A 23,799-nucleotide genomic window follows, 5' to 3' on the forward strand; every position below is an offset into this window, starting at 1 on the left:
TGGCTTCTTCTAGAATGTTCAAGAATCACCTCAAATGGCACATTTTCTGGGAAGTCTTCCATGACTCCTCTAGGAGTAATGAGTCTCGCTCCCCCACCTCTGCTGCCTCCTGTTGGGCTCTCTGTGAGTGGGGCGGCACCTCTAGGCTGTGTGTCCCAAAGCCCAAGTCTGTGCTTTATCTCACCCCTGGTGCCTGACTCACGCAGACACTCATCTGAAGCATGGGTTTGCTGAGTTCACTCTGATGCCGCTGCCCCACCTGTGTGAGTAAAGCAGACAACGGTGGGTTTCTTGGGCAGTTCTACAAATATGGCTTCTATCGACAGTGAGCCTTGTTGGTATTTGTGGCTGTTTTGCTTTGGCTTTGATTATGAATCCCATAAGGTGGCCCCATTTTCAGTCTCTCTTGTGAAAGAAAAAAAATTGCAACTTCTCACTTATATATGCAACCTGAAAAAGTCCAACTCATAGAAACAGAGAGTAAACTGGTAGTTACCAGGGGCTGCAAGATGCAAGATGGGTGAAAGGGGGAGATACTCATCAAAGGGTATAAAATTTCCATTATAAGATGAATAAGTCCTAGAGACCTAATGTACAGCTTGGTGACTGTAGTTAACAGTACTGTATTACATACTTGAAATTTGCCAATAGGTCTTAAATGTGTGATATATACATATCTCAGATATATATATATCTCAGGTCATCTCAGTGCATACCTTAAACTTATACAATGTTGTTTGTCAATTACATCTCAATAAAAACCTTAAAATACATTAAAACAAACTAATAAAAATGTGCTCCCTTCTCTGAATCACACAGAGCTTAAGTCAGACTCTCCTTATTCAGCATTGTGTATAACATATGAGCAAATGTTGAAATGAAGTACTTTTTTCAGATCAGAGGACAGATACCACAGGCAATCTCTATTGATATTTATCCAAGTCTTTTATGCTTTGACTTAAATCAGGAAACATTAAGAACATTTTCATAAAACACCACTAGAGATTGGAGGAAGCAGAAAAGCACACTCATGCCAACTTTATAAATTAAAAAAATTTTTTTAATCACAGGGATTGCTGGACTATCAAGTCTCTCCCCTTAGCAGAACACACTCATGTTGTTCTTTTAGTAACTAAGTTGGCTATGGGTGCTCTCAGAGTGGGATTTTTCTAGTGACATCACCACCAATGCTTTAGAGTTTGATGGTAACACACTTCCACCAGTGAATCTGACTCATGACTGATTCATTTTTCTCTCTCCTAGGCTTTAAAAGATACCATAGTTTCCTCCTATATGCCTCAGCAATCATGTTGCCTTTTGAGACTATCATCAGACAAAGTGTCCCTTAGCCTGAAAGCACCCAACAAGCTTTATCAAATACAGAATAAATCCATTAATTACTGATTAGTGAATGCCCACTGTGGGCCCACTGCTTAGCACATTACTAAATACTATGGAGGATACACAAAAAAGTCAACAACAAAACATCTTCCCTTTGATGAAGTTGATAAATCACAGGAGACTTTACCCATCGGGTCTTTCACTTTCATTTCTCTGCAAGAACATATGAAGAGCACATCGTGTGCAAGGTACTGCAGGGAGACTGCTGGGGAGTCTGCAGACATCGAACCTGGAGGTAGGCCCCAGAAGGGGAGCCAAAGCCCATGATGAATTCACGTGAGAGTCTAAGTAAATGTGCCAATAAAATGGGGAAAGATGAAAGGAGCTTGTAGCTGGAAAGGTGGCAGGCAGGGGCAGGGGAAGGATCAGAGCTGACACTATGGAGCTGTGTTTCGTGGTGTTTGAGCTCAACTTCAGAGCAGTAGAATGAGACACAGAGGGGCCATGGTGGAGGAAACATGCACTAAAGTTGCTGGACAGACACACAAGAGATATTCTGAGAGCAAAGGAGCAGTTCAGTTTGAAGCTCAGCAGAGAATACAGATGGATGGTAGGCTGGGGTAATATTACAGTGCTCTGATAACACCAGGCTAAGGAATCTGAAAGTCAATCCATAAGCTAGAAGATGATTTTTGAGAAAATGAGTGGTCAGTACAGCATTTCAGATGCTTTGGCAGCAGCGAGAGAGAATTAAAGGAGAATAAATCAGGACTGGTGTGACTGATTATTCTCCTCCAATCCAGGTGTGTGTGCTGAAAACAGCAGGGAACCTTCTGGTGCATGTTTACAGCTACCGCCAAATTGAAATCTATTAACTGCTGTGGTGTCTTGTTTCACAAAGCTTTGGCTTCAAACACGTGTGTGAAGTCACCAGTCACTGGCACTGAGCACTATGGGGGCTGTGGGCACAGAGCTACTTGAAGTGTTATAAGACAATGCCAAAAAACATAGATAAAATAACCCAAAGAAGACCAAACTTGTAGTGCAATGTCTATATTCCACATAGCCCCTGACGTACATCAAGCACTCTACGAATAACACATTGGATTGAATTGGTGTGGGATGCAGCATCCTGTTCTCATCACTGACTTCTGTTCTTCCGCCACCTTTAATCAGCTTCTCTGACTACAACCTTCACACAGACCTCTACTCCCTCCCTCTCCTGTCTACTTTTTTGTAACCAGCTTTGACTTTGACTCCCGGTTTGTCATTTCCATGGCCCCCGTGCCGCTGTCATCTTCCCGTCATATCTCTCGGACAAGACCCTAGGCCTAGATAGTCCCCTTTCTCTGTACCTGGTGAACTACAGAACACTACCAGAAAGGGTCACATATTTTGTAATACTTTTAACAGTGGTATTACCATGAATTTGTTATCATCAACCTCAGTTTGGCCATCAAGCAATGACTAGCAATCCTACCAAGCTTTACTAATTTATTCCCTTTATGTTCTAGCTTTCTCTCTCCTCTCCAAACACCTGAAATTATATCCTTTCTTTTCCAGTATGCTACCTCTTTTCTGTCTCACACCTGACTAACCTTTCAAAGCAGATAGAAGCCATAGAACAGATAGAAGTCATGGAACAGAAACATCTTTAACTTTCAGCTACACCTCAGCATCTGCACACATTCCTCCTCCTTCCGCCCCACCCCTCACCTCCCGAACTGCAGGGCTGGAACCCTTTTTCCTCTCTAATTACTCCCATGCGCTCTGGATCTAACTACTCCTATCTTCTCAGGAAACCTATGTGATTAATTATCCACCCAATTGCTCTTTCCTATCAACGTTTAAACATACTCCAATCCCCTCCCTGCACTGTTTCCTTCTCCAGCTACAGCTGTCCTTCTGATTCCCTTGACAGTCAAATGTCTCCAGTTACTATATCCATTGTCTCCTTCCCTTCCCACCCACTCACTGTGACACTTTATTCTGGCCTCTGCCTCCATCACTGCACCAATGTATCTCTCCTTAAAGCCCTGCAAGACATCCACTTCACTATCAAAGGACATTTACAGGACTTTCCAGTTCCCTTTATCAACATTTAAACTATTCTCTGTCCTTGGCCTCTGAGAGCCAGGCAATCTCCTTAAAATGCAGATCTGATTGTGCCCCTCCTGCCCCCGCTTCAAAATCTTCTATGGTTTTCTATTGCTCTATGATAAACAAAAGACTATAACACAGTTTGCAATGCCATGTAAGATAGAGTCCCTTCTTTGGCCCCTTCTTATATTATACTCCTTTCCCGCTCTGAACGCTGGTCGCACTGACTGTTTTTAGTTTTCAAAAGTACCAGGTATCTTCCTGACTCCTGTTCCCTCTGCCCAGATTGCTCTTCCATCTTTGTCCCACTTCCATTCCTTTAGATTTTAAATGTCTTATTTTGAAAGCCTTTGTTTTGAAAGCCTTCCTCAACCACCAGGCTTCAAACAGATCAAGTCCCCTTATACTTTTATTTCGTATTAGTTACACCAGGTTTTTAAAAAATGTTTATTTATTTATTTGACAGAGAGGAAGAGAGAGAACACGTGAGGAAGGGGAAGAGAAAGAGAATCCCAAGCAGGCTTGACACTCAGCACAGAGCTTGACACAGTGCTTGATCCCATGACAATGAGATCATGAGCCAAAATCAAGAGTCGGACACTTAATCAACTGAGCCACTCAGGTACCCCATACCAGTTTTAATTTTTTAATTATACTTGGTTAATGTCTGTCGCCATCCTAGACCACGAACTCCAGTAGAAAAGAGACTATTTCTGGGTTGCTTATCATACTATTCTAGCATCTAGTCCACTATTCTGGGCAAAGTATACATTAAATTAATGAGTTTGTGAGTAGGTGAGTATATGAATGAATGTGGTAATATTGATTTTTACACGCAGGCTATCAGCATTCCTCTTCATCTCCCCCTGCAGCACAAACCCATGAATCAAGGTCAAGATCAAGTATATACGAAAAACATTGAAAGGGAAGGACTAGGAGAGTCTGATCTGTGTTCTCCAGCTTAGGCCAGGAAAACCAGCATCTCTACCTTACTTTCATTCTGATTACAACAAGAAGTAGCCATATCTACTTCATGATGAATTTCTTAATGCACTTAAATCGCTTTGTAATTACATAAGAAAAAAATCACTTTCACGTAATTTTTAAAGGAAAATCAAGTAGGATCTTCTGTGAGGACTTAAAAAACTTCAAATTCAGTCAATGAAGTGTCCAACTTTGGCTCAGGTCATGATCTTGCGTGAGTCTGAGCCCCACATTGGGCTCACTACTGTGAGTGCAGAGCCTACTTTGGATCCTCTGTCCTCCTCTTTTTGCCCCTCCCCTGCTCATGCTCTCTCTCTCTCTCTCAAAAATAAATAAACCTTAAAACTCCAAATTCAGTACCTATGCATGTACTAAAACCATGCTAATGCATCACTTTCCAGCTTTCAGAGACCATCTTTAAATAAGTTTATAGCATTATATCCCAAAGTCTTATACAAATTCTTGGTCTCAAGCTAAAAGATATTAATCAAAGTCCAAGTCATTTATTAAACTGCAAGTGGCCATAAAGCAGAGTTAATGCAATTTGTCAGGCAGAGTAAATCAAGAAGTGGCTTGACCTGTGAGCTTTTGGGACCCTCTTTGAAAAGCTGGGTAAAATCACCAGGGAAGAGGTTAAAATTCAACTTTGTTTTATGTCCCTCTTTAAATCACGTAAAGTGCAAGCATGCTCCTAACAACTTAAGATTATGAGTGATAACTTATCAAACAGAACACTTCCTGAGTTTTCCCATGAGAATTTTTTGAAAGTTCAAAATGCTATCTTCGGCAATGTGGTTATTATTAATATCCTTCCTCTTTAAATCATGGATTTTTAAAGTACTTGTCATTTTGATTACAAAATCCCAAATCGCAGAGAAATCATCATAACTATTATGTTAATTGGGTATTAATATTTTACTAGTTACATTTAGTATCATTTTTTTTCTGGAAAACTCCTCCTAGCTGTGTCATTATTTCAAAATTTAAGATTTAACGAAATTAAGACAATTTCTTTTTTAAAAAATAATCAAGGCAGTGATAACTGCCTTAGTTATCTATTACTGCATAACAAATTAACCCAAAACTTAGCAGCTTAAAACAACAAATATTTATTATCTTACAGTCTTGGGCAGGGACCTGGAAGAGGTTTAAGCTGGGTTGTTCTGCCTCAAGGACATTCATGAGGTTGCAGTCAAACTGTTGAGGGGCGGGGGCTTGAGTCTTCTGTAGCTGGACTGGGTCTGAAGGCTCTACCTCCAAAGTCATTCTCATGGTGGCAGTCATCAAGATGCTTCCATTTCATACTGGCTATTGGACTGGGAGCCTGAGCTCTTCATTCCACACTGGCTACAGGACTCCCTCACTACCCTTCCATCTGGGTGTAGCCATAGGGCAGCTCAAAACACAGCAACAGGTTTCCTCCTGACAGAATGATCCAAAAGACAGAGCAACCAAGACAGAAGCCACAATCCTTTGAATGATCTAGTCTCTAAAGTTGCACATCTTCACTTCTACTCTATTTATTAGAAATGAATCATTGAATCTGGCCCACACTCAAGGAGAAGGAACCTGGACTCCACCTCTAGAAATATCAAAAAATGTGTGAACATTGTGTTAAAACCATCACATAGTGGTGGCGAAAATGGTTAGAAGTATGGGAGTTAGAGACAGATTTAGGAAGATTGGCTTGATTCTTGACTGTGCCACTCGCCAATGGTTGGGTCCTTGCACAAATTATTTAACCTTCTAATGACACAGTTGCACTAAATGTAGAATTCAGTGGATCATGGCGGGGGGCGGGGGGGAGGGTGTTGCACATAAGATTAAACAATTCAACATGGAAAAGAACTTTATAGAGCCCTGGGTCATAGTAAGCACTTCCTTAATGCTGCCCACACAACTGGTGAGGCCAACCATTGCGTGCCCACTAAGTAGAGAATATGCAGTCCTTTACCCTATAGGAGCTTAGAGTCTAGGAGTTGGAAAATGAATCTGAATGCGAATTTTCCTCTAGAAACCAGAGGACTGCCTACTGAGAGGCAGTCACGAAAGCAATCTGTTCCATATAAGGAACTCTACAATGGGATTTTAAAACCTTTCTTGGGGGCACCTGGGTGGCTCAGTCAGTTAAGTGTCTGGCTTTGGCTCAGGTAATGATCTCACAGTTCATGGATTGGAGCCCCGCGTTGGGCTCTGTGCTGAGAGCTAGCTCAGAGCCTGGAACCTGGTTCATATTCTGTATCTCCCTCTCTCTCTGACCCTCCCCTGCTCGAGCTGTCTCTGTCTCTCAAAAATAAATTTAAAAAAATTTTTAAAAATAAAACCTTTTTTGTTTTTTTGCTTTTTTTTAAAGATAGAGGCAGTTTCTTCAACTTAAAATTTCTCTGAAGCACTATGTGTAAAACAGATGAACGTGCAGCATCTTGCTGGGGTTGGAGGCCTGTGGTGTAGCCAGCCGGCCCTCTCTTCTGGAGCCCCCATGGCCCCACCAAGGGAGCTTGCTAGAGCATGGTTTGCAAATCTGCATGAACATATTGTGCCATAATTGCCCATACAAAGGATCGGAGGTCATGGTTTAAAACCATGTCAACTTAAAGTAGCCATTTAAGTAAAGAAAACAGTTTTGAACACAGGTTCTGAAAGGTAATGGTTTTTCTCTTTTAAAAATGTCTAATGCTGTCATATGAGAGGGTGTCATGCTAAGTGAAATAAGTTAGGCAGAGAAGGACAGATACCATATGTTTGCATTCATAGGTCTAACAGGAAAACAGGAGAAACCTAAGGGAGGACCAGGGGGAGGGAAAGAGGGAAAGAGAGTTGGGGAGAGAGAGGGACGCAAAACTTGAGAGATTATTGAATGCTGAAGATGAACTGAGGGTTGAAGGGAAAGGGGCAGGGGGGAAAGAGGTGGTGGTGATGGAGGAAGGCACTTGTGGGGAAGAGCACTAGGTGTTGTATGGAAACCAATTTGATAATAAACTATTAAAAAATGTCTAATGCTTTAAACATTAGAGTCTGAAGCAATTACCTTTCAGTCAGCCCCTGCTTATTCCTTCTTTAAAAAAAAAAAAGTCAATTTTCACATGATTGCCCCTTGGTATCTTCTTGGAAGTTAGATTTCATAGTGACCCAATAATTTGTGTTTTACATAGATTGTGTATTAGATCCTAACTCTAGGTTTCCAAAAGCTTGCAATCAAAGTAAAAATAAATTTTAAAAAACCTTAAAGCCTATTATTTTCTGAATTTATAATTAGAGGTTAGAGGAATTTCAGCATTGGTTAACCTAGATATTCATGTTGTTTATTTTCCTAGAGTCAAAGCCCAAATAATTTATAAAAAATTTTCCTTGTGAATTTTATATCCTGCATTCTAAGGCAATCAAAGTTTTGGTTGGGCCACTGTAAGTATAGAGTAGTGAGAGATTTCACTGAATGCTCTATATCCCTGATGTAACACTTCAAAAAAAAACTATGAAAAGGCTGAAAAATGGAGGTCAACTATCCAAACTCAAATGCAGTATAAAACAGTAAAATATTTTAATTATTACACAACATCAATGCTCTGCTCTTTAGAGATGCTTGCTTACAAGCTTGTTATTTAGTCCGGTATCAAAACTTTATCACTGGTTGGGGCACCTGGGTGGCTCAGCTGGTTGAGCGACTGGCTTCAGCTCAGGTCATGATCTCATGATTCGTGGGTTCGAGCCCTGTGCTGGGCTCTGTTCTGACAGCTAGCTCAGAGCCTGGAGCCGGTCTTCAGATTCTGTGCCTCCCCCTCTCTCTGACTCTCCCTTGCTCAAGCTGTCTCTCTTTCTCTCTCAAAAATAAATAAAACATTAAAAAAATTTTAAATAAAAAATAAATAAATAAAACCTTTATCACTGGTATATAGGTTACCTTCTGAAGAGCTCTGTGGTCAATGTATGTGGATGTCAAGATGACAGGTTTTACAAATATCAGGTAGGCTTTGAAAAAATTCACAGATTTCAGGCTGGCACTTAACCCAGCTCACTTAGAAATATACCATGTGGAGAAACTTAACATAGGACCATAGGGGAGGGGAAAGGGAAAAAATTAGTTAAGGAGAGGGAGGGAGGCAAACCACAAGAGACTCTTAAATACGGAGAACAAACCGAGTTGATGAGGGATGGGGGAGAGGGAAAAATGGGTGATAGGCATGGAGGAGGGCACTTGTTGGGGTGAGCACTGGGTGTTCTATGGAAACCAACTTGACAATAAACTATGTTAAAAAATAAAAATAAAAAGAGTTTTCAAGGTCACTGTAAAAAGAAAAAAAAAAGAAGTACCCATGCATCCACGTCCATCACAGTTTGATAATGCAGACTTGTCCAAGACCACATGCCTAGCACAAAGGCACCACAGTGAGGTGTTGGACAAGCGGAGAAAAATGGGGATCACTGAGTATCGGAGCAAGAGTGTAGGCGCCCAACGCAGAAGACATGCTCTTCATCTCAGTGGTGTCATGTGCCACCTGCAGAGCTCTGAGCAAGTAAGTCTTGACAGTCTCAGGCTATGTGACTTACAGCAGAATTAAGTACAACACTCACATACAATGCTAGGCAGCTTGGAAGGACTCAGTCATGTCTGATTTTTAGGGTGTCAGGATGATCAGGACACATGTGCAAAACCAAATTTCTTCCAAGTCATCACACGGTTACGAGAACTTCATAGCTAACTGATGAAAGCTCATCTACACATATGTCTCTTGAATAGAATTTTGCTCTTATTGTTTGGATATATTTGTTTTGTTTTCAAAACATAGCCTTGTCTCACAATGATTTTAGATGTCTCACAGTGATGTTGGATGTCAACATCATTGTATTTTCACTCTGAGAACTTAACCACCTAATTACAAAGACTAGTTAGTTGATCACGAGAAGGCTCAAATCAAAGAGTATATGTGTATTATTTAAAAATGGTAAAACTAAATGCAATGTGATATTATAAATGGAATCCTACAATACAAAAAGGACATTAGTTGAAATAGAGAAAATACAAATAAAGTCTGGATTCTAGTTAATAGTATTGTAGTAATATTTGTTTCTTAGTTTTGGTAACTAGACCATGACTATGAATATTAACATGAGAGAAAACTGGGCAAGGAACTCTTGTATTTTTCTTTGCAAATTTCTGTTAATTTGAAATTAGTCCAAACAAGAAGTTTATTTAAAAAACACATTGTCTTACTCAGTACAAGTTGCCTGTCCCTTCGCCAGCCAGAGCCCCTCACCTCTATTGCTTCATACTCCCTAATTCCTAGCTGCCAGCACCTGCATTTCTTTGCCTAAGGGTTGGCTCTTGCCTGTGGACACTGCTTTGTCCTCCCCTCCATTAGTGACCAGGAACTAAGCCTGATAAAAGTTGGTGGGAGAATATTCAAACCTTTCAGTTCTGGCATGAGAGGGCCTCTGAGATGTGTGTTTTGCCTGGGCTCCCAAAATCTCTCTGAGAAGCCCAGAAACTCTAGTTGCCAAAGGTATCTTGCTTCATAATGCACCCTTATTGGCTCCTTTCCCTTCCTTATATCACTTCTCTAAATAAACTTTTACCTGAATCCTTATTTCATGGTCAGCTTCTGGGAGAAATCCAAACCAAGACATTATTCCTGACTGTATTTGCTGATAAAGTGGCTACTACATATATCAGTTCAAGATAATTTACAAGGAAGTATTTCTAGCCATCCGGGATTATCTTTGGTCCCTGGAAGGTGCTCCTCACTCCATACCATGAGGAAAATCACCAAATTATAAACATGCTAGCAGCTGGCACGTGAAAGCCACACATTTTTGGATATGTGAAAGAGAATTGGGATGCCTGGGTGGCTCAGTCGGTAAACCGTTCGATTTCGGCTCAGGTCAAGATCCCACAGTTCATGAGTTCGAGCCACGAGTTGGGCTCTTTGCTGACAGCTCAGAGTCTTAAGCCTGCTTCCGATTCTGTGTCCCTCTCTCACTCTGCCTCTCCCCTTCTCATGCTCTGTCTCTCTCTCAAGAATAAATAAAAATAAAAAAATTTTTTAAAGATAATTAAATGTCTGGAAGAATGCTAAAAAAACCTCTTAACCACAAAAAGGTATTCATTTATTTATTCAGCCAAAACTTCCTGAGGATCTTCTATAGGATACAAAGTGAATGAGACAAAAAAGGTCCCTACTATTAAGGAGTTTACACTTTTGTCAGTGGAAAGGGACAAACAACAGGAAATAATAAACAAGATAATATTAGATAGTGATAAATAATGTCAAAAGAAAACATGGTCATATGATAGAATGACCTAGCTTGGGGAAGGTTACTCTATTAGATTGGGGTCAGAGAGGTGCTGTCCCTTCTGAGAAGGTGACATTTGACCTGGGGCCTGAATGACAAGAGATAACCAGTCCTATGAAGATAGACACACACACACACTGATTTTATTTTGTTGAAATGCCCCCTTAACATATCACAAAGTCAGGCCTGAAGAGTATAATGTCCCCTCAAAGTATATCTCTCTATCTCCATAAAATATAGACTGTGTGGTTACTAAAAAAATAGGAGGCTTACTTGTTAGACACGCATGTTACAGTAGTTACATCTACAAATGAAAAAACACAGGATGCCTGGGATTGCTTTAAAATACTCAGGAGCAGGGTGGAAAGATGAAATGTGATGAGCAAAATATTGATGACTTTGGAAGCTGAGGAATGGACACCCAAGGCTCAAAATACTATTCTCTTTATTTTGTATGTACTTAAAATTTCCCATAATCAAAAGTTTTTAAAACTAAATTTATTTGGGAGAGACAGAGAATTCCAAAGGTTCTAGGATTCCCACTTTCCCAAATTTTCATCAGCAAATTAGGGGGTCAAGCAGGAATGGGCTAGTGGAATCATAAAGGTATAAGGTCAACTCCTGACTTTGCAATGAGAAAGGAGATCAGTGGATATCCTTTCAGTGGAATTCTGAGGCCCCCAGGGATTAGCTGATTCTAAGGAGATCAGAGCCTTTGTCTTTGACTTTGCTGCTTTTTAGCTCTGAGAAGTCAGAAGTTAACCTGTAGAAATCAGCCATAAAAATAATTTTTGTCTGTACAGTGCAAGTCTGCTGTGTCCAGTTGATTACTGTCTTGTAGATAGATTGGATTTTGCAAATTATCTTCAACATTCCTTTATATATAAATTTGTGGTTCCTCGAGTTCTCCTCTGAAAGGGCTACAAATATCTTTTTAAGTTACTTCATTAATTAATATCTGTATCATTTTCCATTTGTTCATTTTATATCTGTAGAAGAATCATCAATTTACCTTTTTAGAGAATTATCTTTTAACAAAGAAAAGCAATTTTAAAGTGTTCAATAATGGGAAAGTTTGCACCTTGGTGTCAAAGTCTGCGTTATTTCCTCAGTCAAGGACTGAAACCCTCTTAGGCTTTTGTGGGCATTCCTCCAGGCTCTGGTAGCTTTCAGCAGATCACCATAGGCTATTCTTTACCCAGAAAGTCCCCTTACCACAACACTACCACCCCAACAGGCCACTTTTCTTCTTTTTTTATTTTTTAATGTTTTATTTATTTTTGAGAGAGAGAGAGAGAGAGAGAGAGAGAGAGAGAGACAGCGTGAGCAGGGGAGGGTCAGAGAGAGAGGGAGACACAGAATCTGAAGACAGGCTCCAGGCTCTGAGCTAGCTGTCAGCACAGAACCTGACACAGGGTTCGAACCCATGAACCACAAGATCATGATCAGAGCCAAAACCAGACGCTTAACCGACTGAGCCACCTAGGTGCCCTGCCAACAGGCCAGCTTTCAATTTATCCCTGATACAGACAGTATCACCTTGCCTGAGAAGGTCTCCCAACACTGGTAGAAATCTCTCTGATAAACATATATATCCAGGACTGACTTTTAATATTGATTTCAAAATCCAAATTTCATTAGCCACCAATAATCACCTGGATATAGGTTTCATTTCATTGCACAGTAATAGTCTAGGCACATTGACAGTACAGTCACAAGAAACTAACCTCTAGCCAGCAGTACTCCACTGAAGGAGGGATGTTTCAATAGTTTAAACAAAAGAAACACGTCAACGACTCATTGAAGCCCTAAATTTGGTGGAATAGAGAAAGGCAGAGGAGGGGAAAAAAACAGATACCAAGTGATCTTTTATGGGTGAAGGTAGTAAGTCTCCTTTCTCCAAGTCCTTCAAAAGGGGGCTGCAGGGAATGTTCACTTTCCACAGTGTCCAATATGAGCTGGGCATGGTTTTGACTCCTATAAGTTACAACAGCTTTGTAAAGTAAAAATCACTATACCCATTTTGCAGATAAAGCTGAGGGAGTTCAGCAAACTTTCTGAGTGTGGTAAAGGTAGTAAATGGCAAAGCTGGATTCAGATCTTATCAGAAAAGCCATATTTATAGGATTCCAAAGCCTACTCCATGCCCTTTCCAGAATGCCAAACTACCATCAGGCTTTCACAGTGGCTGGCACCTCAGAGGGCATCTGCCAGCCCTAATTCACAGCAAAAAGGACTGCTTGTCAGGTGTCATTTGCCTCAATTCACAACCCACCCACTCAGGTAGTTAACACAGCTGTCACTCTCACATATGAATGACAGAGGTAAACAACGCACCATTCCATGGGTAAAGTCCGTGTTTTGGGGTGGGAACGTGGTATAGCAGAAAGAACCCTTGAAAGAATGCTAGAAGAACTGGGTTATAAATCTGTCACTGGCACAGTGGAGTTTTAATCCTAGAGAAGTCTTGTCACTTTTCAGGGACTCCCACTTCCTTACCTATAAATAAAGTGAGGATGTTAGACTCAGTTTTCAACAGCAGTCTACTGGCATTTGAGGGCATATAACTCTTCCTTGTGTAGGGCTGCCCCTGGCATTACAGAAATTTAGCATCCTGACTCTGGGTACTAAAAAAAGTCTATAACTCCCATCTTTAAGTTTTTATTTAAATTCCAGTTAACATACAGTGCAATATTAGTTTCAGATGTTCACCACTTCCATATAACACCCTATGCTCATCACAACAAGTGCCCTCTATAATCCCCATTAGCTATTTAGCCCATTCCCCCTGCCCACCTCCCCTCCGGTGACCACCAGTTTATTCCTCATAATTAGGAGTCTGTTTCTTGGTTTGTCTCTCCCTCTGTCTCCCTCTCTTTTTCCCTTTGCTCATTTGTTTTATTTCTTAAATTCCACATATGAGTGAAATCATATGATATTTGTCTTTCTCTGACTTATTTCACTTAGTATTATACTCTGTAGTTCCATCCTTGTTTTTGCAAATGGTGAAATTTCATTCTTTTTTATGGCTGAGTAATATTCCATTATATATGATATATACATATATATGTATATGTATCACATCTTCTTTATCATTAGTCAGTTTCCACAATTTAGCTATTATAGACAATGCTGCTATAAACATTAGGGTGCATGTATCCCTTCAAATTAGTATTTTTATATTCTTTGGGTAAATACCTAGTATTTCCAATCTCTGGATCATAAGGTACTTCTATTTTAACTTTTTGAGGAACATCCATACTGCCTTCCACAGTGTCTGCACCAGTTTGCATTCCCAGCAACACTGTAAGAGGATTCCCCTTTCTCCACATCCTTGCCAACACCTCTTTTTTCTTGTGCTGTTGATTTTAACCATACTGACAGATGTGAGGTAATATCTCATTGTAGTCTTGATTTGTATTTCCCTAATGATGAGTGATGTTGACCATCTTTTCATGTGTCTGTTGGCCATCTGGTGTCTTCTTTGGAAAAATGTCTATTCATGTCTTTTGCCGATAGCTCTTTCTAGTCCTTGTAACAGCCATATTTCTGAATGTCCCTAGGGAGTGCCTAGCAGAGAGTCAGTGCCTTTGTTAAGAAAGACTGGTGAATGATCTCAAGTTTTATAAGGCCCTACTTATATGGCCCTACTGGGCCAAAACTGTCATCATAGCATGCGGTAGGGAAGTGGGGGTGAGAGAGGGAATCACAAGCCAATTCTACCATTGTAAGGTTCCAATCAAGATCATATTCTTGAAGGGAAGTGATACTGTTGGTATCTTTTACAGACCTCCTGGAATACTGTTAAAAAAATAAATTTTCAAATTGAGGGGCGCCTGGGTGGCTCAGTTGGTTGAGTCCAGCTTCGGCTCAGGTCATGATCTCACGGTTGGTGGGTTCAAGCCCTGTGTGAGGCTCTGTGCTGACAGCTAGCTCAGAGCCTGGAGGCTGTCTTCAAATTCTGTGTCTCCCTCTCTCTCTGCCCCTCCCCTACTTGCACTGTCTGTCAGTCTGTCTGTCTGTCTGTCTCTCTCTCAAAAATAAATAAAATATGAAAAAAAATTTGTAAAGAAATATTCAAATTGAATTTACATACGTTCATATAAGACAAGCACACAGAAACACCCCACAACAGTCACCTACCCCCCCCCCCACTTCCAGCAAGGACTAGGTTCAGGACAGCTATCCCAATAGCCCTACAGTAGGGATGGACCTATATGTAGCATCCATGATAAACAACGAGGAAGGCTTCCTGTGGAAAACAAACCCATAGCCTGGAATACCCAGCCTGCTTCCCTGTAATAAGTGACCCCAGTGAGTTCGGGATATGCCTCCTGGTGCTCAGTTCCTAACCTTCGCACATACACCTCTCATATATATATGCCAGAGTGTAAGTACTAGCTCAGAAGCCACTTTGCCCGTAAGTGCTTGCCCCAAATACTTCAGGCCCAACAAATAAAATAAATATAGCATTTATAGCCTGTAATAGAACCTTTCCTTAAATTGTATCATTTTCTACTGTCCCTTAATCACAAAACAGACATTATTAGTGCTGCCTTCCTAGCGTGAATGATAGGCCCCAGAGTCAAGGGTCATGTCTTATACTACTTTTATATTCCCCAGAGTGTCTAGCACATTCCTGGGAACACAGTAGACTCAATAAATATATGTCCTGTCTTTGATTTTTCAGTAATCCCAAAAATACCACTAGCTTGGCCAAACTTACATCCTGCAGGCTAATAAAAATTTTTATTTATTCAGCATCTTTTTCCCAAGTAGTTTTCAAAGTACTTTTCAGATGACATTCCTAATTCTCACACGCCCTACAGGTACTGAAAGGAATATATAAAAGCAATAAAGTTTACATGACAAAAGCAAAGAGAATTAAAATTTCCTGCTCTTTGATAACAGGCTTACTGAGCTGGCAAACTGGATATGTCTCCCAAGTCCTAATGAGTTGTACAGAAAAATTCCACACGTGTCCATTTTACTTCAAATACTAAAAACTTCTTGACATTGCCAAGGCCCTGAACAGGATCCCCCTGGGAAAGCTGGTCATCAAGTGTGGGTGTCACCATTAACCTAATCAGAATAATACCAAATTTGTATCACGGACTTAGAAACTAGTTGTCACTTGACCTGATCCCTATCCCTTTGCCCCTAGATCGCCACATACCTCTTATCGACACTTCATTTCTCTGGTTTGCTACAAACTAAGGAATCAAAAAATATTTATTAAACAACCATTCTATGACAAGCAAAGCACTGTTCTACCTCTGGCTCTAAAGGAAATAAGATACTATGCTGACTGCTGATATGAAGGAAATCATTCCTCTTCATTCTTACTCCTCTTCAATCTTTCTGATATGCTGCAAAGCGACATAGTATGTTTCCTTCATGGTCAACCTCCTGTGCAGGGTTCTTGTGTCTTCCTCTACCCGTGGGGCAGGAGGCCGCCCCAGAGGCTGGGTCTGTAGCACCTTTTCCATCATTCATCATTCACATATGCTGTGCCAGACTATTCTTCACTTCACTTTGCCAAATTGAGGTTTTCTGGGATAACAATGACACAGCTGGAAGGTGTCTAAAGAAGCCACACACAGAGGGTGAATTAGAATCATATGCCATCTTCCTGACCAAGGACAAAGGCTGCCTAACCAATGGCCATCAGAACTGGAAGTTCGACTACAGCTTTTTACCTGCCATCACCAGACTTGAGATGAGCTGCATCGCTTTAGCACCTTCTGTTTCAATAAGCATCCTCGGGAATGTCTACTTTGTATCAGTTATACTCAAGTTTTTTTTTTTTGATATGGCAACTCAAAGCAACAAAAGATAGATATGATGTTTATTATGATAAAGTACACTTTTTAAGCAAGAAAAAAGGGAATTTTTCTTTGGATCAATGACTTTATGATATATCTAATATACACTAAAGGGACAGAGAAAAATACCTCTTTAAAGTTTCTAAATAATATACTTTAAATGTTTTATTTTATAAGCTGAGGAAATAATCAAGGGGAGTTACTGTAGCAAATGTCTAGCATAGCAGACATACCATCACAGGTAACTACAGAAAAGCACCTATTCAACTTGCAAAATCTTTTGGTGTTCTGATACTGAATAAGGGCTTTCTCAGAGTATTCTCCACCATCTGCGTCAAATCCCCGTGACATGAGCATCTTCACTAGGATACACTGTTCACTCAGAAGCCCAGCCAGCTGGAGCTAGATGTGCTTATGTTTACCCAAATTCACAATCTAAGAAGTATAATTCATTGTGATTATAATGATATTATTCTAAAGAAAACTGATGGACGTCTTGTCAATAACAAAAGAGGCAAGGCCTAATCGAAGCAGTAAACACATCTGGAAGTTTTAAGGACTCTGTAGAAGAAATTATCTATGATTTTGAAATGGGAGTATTTGAAGGTAGGTTTAGATGCTAATTAAAAAGACACAGCCCAACAATTTCTGACAAAATCACAGACTTCTTATGGATCATTATTAAGTAAAATTGGTGCCTGACCTAAGGTTTCGCTGCCTGTATCAAAAGGTAATGAGAGGCACTGAAGAAAGAAACTTAAACTAAACCATGACTGTTTCTGTCATCCTTTTTCTTTCCTTTCCTAAAAATATATTGGTGACATTGTACTTTTTTGAGAGGAAGAGAGAGAGTGCACGCACAAGAGAGCTTACGAGCATGAGTCGGTGAGGGGCAGGGAAGAAGGGAGAGAGAAAGAGTGAGAAAATCTTAAGCAGGCTCCACGCTTGGCCCGGAACTCCACTTGGCTTGATCTCACAACCATGAGATCGTGACTTGAGTCAAACTCAAGAGTTGGATGCTTAACCCACTGAGCCACCCAGACACCCCATCATCCTTCTTTTAAGAATCTGGTACTCCTCACGGAACTGTCAACAACAAACAACAAAAGAAAAGTTTCAGAAAGGTTTTCTGCATCAGACCATGATGAGCTGGTATGGTTGCAGAAAGCACAGCCGTGATTACATTTTTATCTGTTTCCCTTAATTGATTAAAAATATTAATGGTGAGGGAATAAAATAAGTGAACACTATTTCTCGATGCTTATATTGGAAATTGTTGGGGCACCTGGGTGGCTCAGTCAGTTGATCATCCGATTCTTGATTTCAACTCAGGTCATGATCCCAGGGTCATGGGAACAAGCCCATGTCGGGCTCCACATTAAGCCTGCTTAAGATTCTCTCTCTCCCTCCCTCTGTCCCACTCTCCTACCTGTTCTCTCTCTCTAAAAATAAAGACAATTTTTAAATGAAAATTATATCTTATTAAATAAATGATATGAATTATAACTCAAGTATCCAAAGCATTCCATGTTCATTAAACTAACTCTTTCCACAGCTGCTGTGTTTACGAGCATTCAGCAAAGAATGGAAAAATATAAATACAATTTATTTCCTGTTTTTAGGAACCCTTCCTAGAAAGGAAGACAGATATGAAAAAGCAGACCATGAAACTGAAAGCAAATGAAATAGGTATTCTTAGAGAGATTCAAGCAAAGTCCCAAAGGAGCTGAGAGAAAACAGAAATTCAGTCATCAAATGAAGTCAAATCACAGCCCTGAAAAGAATCCTAAGAGGGCATCTTTATTTATTCCTCATGTTTGTTGCTGTTGTCTGTTATTAACATGTAAGAAATAAATAAACCCAAGAGCATTCAATAGTTTGCAAAAATTACATTGCCCACTGGAGGCAGTGCTTGAAGGGACACAAGTTCCCTAACATCTACTTTGTGTCAGATGATGCCATCCTAACCTGAGGTTTCTTATACCAAAGTAGAACTTTGGGTTGGAAACTGCTTGTCTAGTACTTGTCAGTGAGTCAGCTGCAATTTTATTTTATTTTATTTTTTGCTGGAGGTTGGGGCTAAGTAGGAGGTGGAGAGTTGTGAAATAAATTTTTGAACTTTAAAAAAAATATGCACTTTATCATTGGTTATTTCCTTCCTTTATAGGAGAACAAAATAAAGCAAAGAAGAAAATGTAATATAGATGGAGATCATAATTCAAGGGACTTAGTGAGGAATCTCACTGCAAACACACACACACACACACACGAGAGGGACAGCATTCAATTTCATTAAAGAGCACAAGACTGCATCAGCCCTTTGTTCTGACAAAAGGTCAATGCACAAAGTAGGGGCTTTTGCTAGGCCCAGATGTCGGCCTATATCACAGGTTAGTTTTCTCTCTTTATCAAGAAAAATGGTTATTTTGTTCACACTCAGACTTGCTGAGAAAAACAACACTGTTATCATCATCAAACATAAACATTTCTTGCAAAAGGACAGAAGATTCTCAGCTGAGGCAGATTCTCAGCTGGTAGCAGGGGAAACATAACTTCTTTGGGAAGCCCCAGATAGAGACATAAAAGGGAAATCAATGACATCAGGCAGGTGTCTAATGTGCAGTGCGTGCCGTAAATGCTAGGCCATGTGGAAATACCTCGGCCCTGGGTGGTAAGCATTCTAATTTTCACAAAGAAGAGGAGCAAATCTGCACATCGATGGCAAAGCTCAAATTCAACCTAGGGTCCAAGGGGCCCCAAAGTGCTTGCCTTTGACCCACACCCTCTCCCCCTGGATATGCCAGCTTTACTTCCTTCCTCCAAGAAGGTTAGAGCTTGGTAAGTGAAGACCATCAGAGCCTTTCTCTGACTTGGATACAGACACCCAGCAGGAGGCAGGAACCTCCTTTAGAACGAGGCAGTGATACACCTGCTTTGGACTTCCCTGCCACATCACAAACCATTTACCTCCAGGCAGGGGAGAGGTTGTTGACTCAGTCATGTCCTGTATGCACATTTAAATCCCAGTTGCCTAAGGAAGCACTTCTGTCTGTTGTACTTTTACCTCATTTAGGGCCAGATGGCAGACTCTGACTTGGACAGAACAAGCCTTCAGTCAATGCCTGATTGCTGGTACTGACTCATGCTTGTGGAAGCAGACACCATAAGGTCCGGGAAAAGAATACCTCGTAGTCCCTACCTGTCTGTGATATGCAACTTCAATTTGCTCATCTTTAGAACATTCTACGTCTGGTATTTTTTTGGCTTGGTGTTCCCTGATAGGGACAAATTAAGCAGCCATTTTCATTGCATGTAGAATTCTATGTACCTGCACAGTACGACACTTTCCATAGATTTATAGGAAGTTCAGGCATGAAAAGAAAACTATTTTATTATTTAAATACAGTTAAAATACTTTGAAACAATTATAATGTTTTGACCATGGATGACTAATAATCTGAAAAAAGTTGTGATCTTGTTTACAGGTTTGAAATTAGTGAAGAGTGTAATGAGATGGTTGAAATAGTTCATGAATATTAACCTGCCTTAAAGGAGACAGAAAGTCTAGAACCAAGGATTTCACATCTGTATTTGAGACGACAAACATGAGGCGGGGTAGCGTAAATGTGGACTCTAGGACGTATTGGTCAGGGCAGGGAAGGGTGGGACCCCACCGTGGGTGAGGAAAGCTGCAAGAATAAGCAAAAAAAAAAAAATTCAGGAAAAAGGGGCATAATGTTTGTTTTCAAATACAGCACTTAAAGGGAAGAGAGATTAGATTCATTGTGTGTTGCTCCAGCAACTGAACAGTAGGTCAATATGTAGAAGAAAGTGTTGACTTAGTGCAAAGCAGGACTTTTTAAAAATGAATCTCTCCTAGAATGGACTGGCCAGCAAGGAAGCAAGATTCTGAATCCCTCTGATTATTTTCAACAAGAGGTGGGCTGGTGCATTTATAGAAAGGGCTACTGAAGTGGAAGTTCATGCATCTGATAGGTACCTCTGAAGTTGGCTATCATACTCATTAACCATTTTATTGGGCACATCATTAATATTATACTGCTCCAGGTCGAAAAAAAATGACTTGCCAAGAAGACATCCTACACTGCTTTGTTTACACAATGAGCAGAGTGTTGACTCCAAAGCCTTACCAAACTTCAATTCTTTTTTTATGTTTATTTTCTTTTGAGAGAGAGAGCACGCAGCTCCAGCAGGGGAGGGGAAGACATAGAGGGAGACAGAGGATTCAAAGTGGGCTCTGCCCTGACAGAGAGCCTGAGGTGGACTCAAACCCACACTGAGAGATCATGACGTAAGCAGGGAGCTGAAGTCAGACACTTAACTAACTGGGCCACCCAAGTGCCCCAAACTTCAATTCTTTTCTATTCAATATTCAGAAAGTGATTAGATGATTTGAAGTCTCTTATTATTTCAACCGTGACCTTAGAGATTATAGAGTACCCTCTTTTTTAAAAAAAAAAAACAAGTGAGAGTTTTTATGGACACATGTAAACACACTAAGTTATTTTCATTATTGACATGTTTTTAATTGTTCTCTAAAACTAAACCAAGTCTCCATAATTGTGCAATTTACCAGTGGAATGACCAGAGAAGCTTAATCTTCAGGTTAACAGGTCTAATCAATACAACCCAGGCCTGTTTTTCTAAGTTAAGCAATTTTCTGTGCCACATTCTCACTGTATCACTCAGATTTATCTTTATATTAACAATTCTTAGCAGCAGACAGCCAAAAAAGGCTCGCCAAGTTGGACCAACTTCAAGGTTTGTTTCCATGCTGGGGAGTTTCATGCGCTTGGCAGAAGCAGGCTGCAACTGGGGCTCCATTTATTACATTATGCTATAAACATTGTCCTGACCCAACAAGATGCTGCACATGACAGTCCCATAGGTTACCAAGCACCGTACACATCTGTTAACACAAGCACCAGAGACAGTGGAGAAGATGTCTAGTATCCATTCTAAGTGGTTTATGATGTGGAATCTGCTGTTTACACACTAATAATCAAAAACACAACCCCAAACTCTGCCTTGAACAAATATTTGCAAGACAAAGTTATGCTTGGTTTGGGAAAAAAAATGCACTGGAGTCATCGCTTTGTCATTGCATTTACAGACTTTCCTTTCACACCTTAGCCTATTAAGTGTTGGCTTTCCATGGAATTCAGTAGACCAAAACTATAATTTCACTGTGATATATTTACTCCAAAAGAAAAGCTGAATGTTGACTAACCAACTTTTCCTTAGACTTATGTGAATCAAAAAGTTTACAAGTGTGGAAGGAGATAAGGGACCGGTAGTGCTTAAACTCAAACGATGTTTTCCAAGGGTCTCTGATTGAAAACACATCCTTCCAGCTCCATCTAAAGTCCATCTGAAGAGAAGCCAGAGACCCCTTGAAATCTAATCTGGGAACCCCAAGCTTTGCTTTTCTCAAAAGGAAACAAATCCCAACAATCCTGTCTACCCAATTATTTTATTTTGTTTCTATCCTGCATTTTAATATCTGGAAAATGTCTCCTGCTAGTTACCTCCAAGGTCTATATATCTAGGCACCCCAGGGAAAAGGACTTGCAAGGGTGACCCAGGTGGAAACGAGCCTAGAACACCAATGGCTTAGGGCACAGCTGCCACAACATGTCTGAGGAGAGACGAGTGCCTTCCCAGGCACACATGCCAGGGATTCTAAAGGTAAACACCACGGAGCCCGTGTAGTCTCTGGGCTGTGCACAGTCGCACCCCGGGAATCTCAGATCCGCAGCTCCAACTGGGTCTGGGCCTCCGGGGTTCTGTGCCTACACAGACAGGCGTCTTAGAACCCTCGCCTTCCTCTGCAAGTCTCCTGAGAGCTCCCGGAACCTTCACCTCCAGCCCTCAGCTCCTCAAAGGCAACGGGTTTATTTAGCGTTTTAAAGTCCGTAGTATTTAAATCCCACTAAGGAACTCTTGCGACTAACCCTCTGGCCTCCCGTTACCTTTCCCTGTCCTTTCCAAGGTCTCCTGGCTGCACAAACCGGCGGGCGGCACCTCTCTGGCCTCCTCCTCCCACCCTGCACACCCTACTGGCTCAGGCGCCGACACGCCTCCCCAGGCGCACACACACACGCGCACACACACGCACAGTGCTCACGTACACCCGTTCCGCACACGAACCCGGAGCCAGGTTACCAACTCCCGCAGCCCGGCCCGAGGAGGCGTCCCCCACTCCGGCTGGATATAAAGCGCTTGCCCCAAAATAGACTCCCCCAGGCGCCCGCGAGTGGTGACCCTGCCCCTCACCCAGCAAGCGCAGCCTGCACCCTCTCCCCTGACACGGCACTACCCCACTCACCCGCAGCTCTCATGACCCGGGCAGTTCTGTCAAAACTTTGAGCCTGGTTGGTTTCATAACCACAAGTGTGTCGGGGGCCGGGGGTGCTCGGCTCGCCACGATTTCCACCCACTCCAGCTCATGGGGACTGGCGGCCGTGACTCTACTGACCCCGACTCCGCGGGTGCCAAAGCGTGGCTGCAGCCTGCACCAAGGCGCAGAGGGCGGTGCGCTTTGGGGAGGAGCGCGCGGTGTGGACGAGCACAGCCCGACGACCTCCTCTCGCCTCCGGTAGCGCCGCCAGAGACCTCTCCCCGCTCGGCAGCGGCAGCCTCAGCAGCTCCTGCCCCAGCACCGCTGCTGATGTCAAATAGAACCACTCGCAAAACTTTTACGACTTCATCAAAACTGGCTTCGGAGGCAGCCCCTCCAGACACCACAAACATCGGTCACAGCAGGCGCCAGCGTGGGATGGCTCGCCGGTCGCCCCCAACTCCCTGACGCCCCCCACCAACGCCCGCGCGCGCGCGCGCACACACACACACACACACACACACACACACACACACACACACACACACACACACACTGGATCGGGTTACAACAACCCACCAGCAGAAAACAACTTCGCGAGGAGGAGGGGAGCACAGCCAACCCCCAAGTCACCCGGAAAAAAATCAGCCGTGTAAATACACAAGTCAGATCGCCACTTTCGTAAACAACTGGTGCCCCAAGGTCCACTCCCTGGCCCCCTAGCACAGAAGGGGGAAAGATGAGCCCGACTCCCTGAGCCCCCCTCCAGTACCTCCGAGCCTCGCCTCCGGATAGAGAGCGCGGGTTCGCTTCCGCGCTGGGGCCGGGGGCGCGGGGGCCTCCGGCCTGCGTGGCCCCAGCCCGGGGACCCCGCCGCCGCCTCGGCTCAGCAGCAGCCGC

General features: G+C 41.9%; 1 protein-coding gene across 1 annotated transcript in view; it reads right to left on the reverse strand.

The window, feature by feature from the left end:
• GHR (growth hormone receptor) overlaps nt 1-23,734 on the reverse strand; it is a 261,841-nt gene extending 238,107 nt beyond the window's left edge. The window contains exon 1 of the mRNA XM_029940943.1: nt 23,672-23,734. The gene's annotated coding sequence lies outside the window, so the exon portion shown is untranslated. The remainder of the gene's footprint in view (nt 1-23,671) is intronic.
• Nucleotides 23,735-23,799: the final 65 nt, after the last annotated feature.

The sequence above is a fragment of the Suricata suricatta genome, chromosome 6 (genome assembly GCF_006229205.1).
Source record: "Suricata suricatta isolate VVHF042 chromosome 6, meerkat_22Aug2017_6uvM2_HiC, whole genome shotgun sequence".
Classification (NCBI taxonomy): Eukaryota; Metazoa; Chordata; class Mammalia; order Carnivora; family Herpestidae; genus Suricata; species Suricata suricatta.